At 21.2% G+C, this 947-nt stretch overlaps 1 protein-coding gene and 1 long non-coding RNA gene across 3 annotated transcripts in view; one reads left to right on the plus strand and one right to left on the minus strand.

Moving 5' to 3' along the window:
- Nucleotides 1–947, plus strand: part of LOC107642831 (cytochrome P450 71D8-like) — a 6483-nt gene that overhangs the window by 2546 nt on the left and 2990 nt on the right. The gene's annotated exons all lie outside the window — the stretch shown is intronic.
- The window catches only part of LOC110271744, a 5476-nt gene that overhangs the window by 1719 nt on the left and 2810 nt on the right, over nt 1–947 (minus strand). The gene's annotated exons all lie outside the window — the stretch shown is intronic.

The following is a 947-nucleotide window of genomic DNA, read 5'->3' on the forward strand; positions in this document are numbered from 1 at the left end:
TATTTTATAAAAAAATATAAAAAATAATGTTTATATAAATATTCTAACCCGATTAAATAATTTTAAAGGAAAGAAATGGATGATATAAAAAAAAGTCGTTTTTAAATCAAATATACTAATCGATATTCTTATTTGATCGGAAATATTAGGGAAACTAATATTTTTCGTATAAAAAAAAAGAGAATTGGCTAATATTAATTCAAATAAAAAATGATAAGACCTAATATCTTTCTAAAATATATCAAAACTGTATTTCTTTTTATAAAAGATTTAAGTTTGAATTGAATAGTCCTAGTGGTGAATGAGCTGATTCTGGATTAATGAATTTTCCAGCTCCAGCTACCACGTACAAACTATTTGTTAGAGTTGTCTAATTGACTTAGTGATGTATAATTTTTAGAGCAATTTCAATGAAATCTATTTTGGGTATTATTTTTTATTTTTATAATAATTGAAATGATATAAAATTAAAATTTGTATGATATATTATTTTTAAAATGATATTGATGACATAAGTAAAAAGAGACTACATTATTTTAAAAATAGATCAATAAAATGATGCCACTTGTATACTTTATTAAAGTTCATTAAATAAAATAAAAAATTTTAAGGTGAATAATTTTTAGTATTTTTTGTCATTATTTAGCACTACCACAAAAATAGAATTTAGCTATTAAATTTTAACTACGAATGCTGAATCATGATAAAAATAAATAAGCATGTCTTGTATTTAGCACGAAACATTGTCACAGTGATTAAAATTTAACATTTTGTCACATAATACTTTTTAATTTGAAGTTTATACTCCTTATTTTAGCAAAATCGTTTTTTCTCTTCTCCTAAAAATAAAAATCAAACTATAACCTCTTTCCTCACCTCTCTTGCTTGTTTCTCATTATCGTTCTTGAATAAATGTATTTTTTTTAAAATAAATTTATTAATTTATA

Source organism: Arachis ipaensis, chromosome B05, assembly GCF_000816755.2.
Source record: "Arachis ipaensis cultivar K30076 chromosome B05, Araip1.1, whole genome shotgun sequence".
Lineage (NCBI taxonomy): Eukaryota > Viridiplantae > Streptophyta > Magnoliopsida > Fabales > Fabaceae > Arachis > Arachis ipaensis.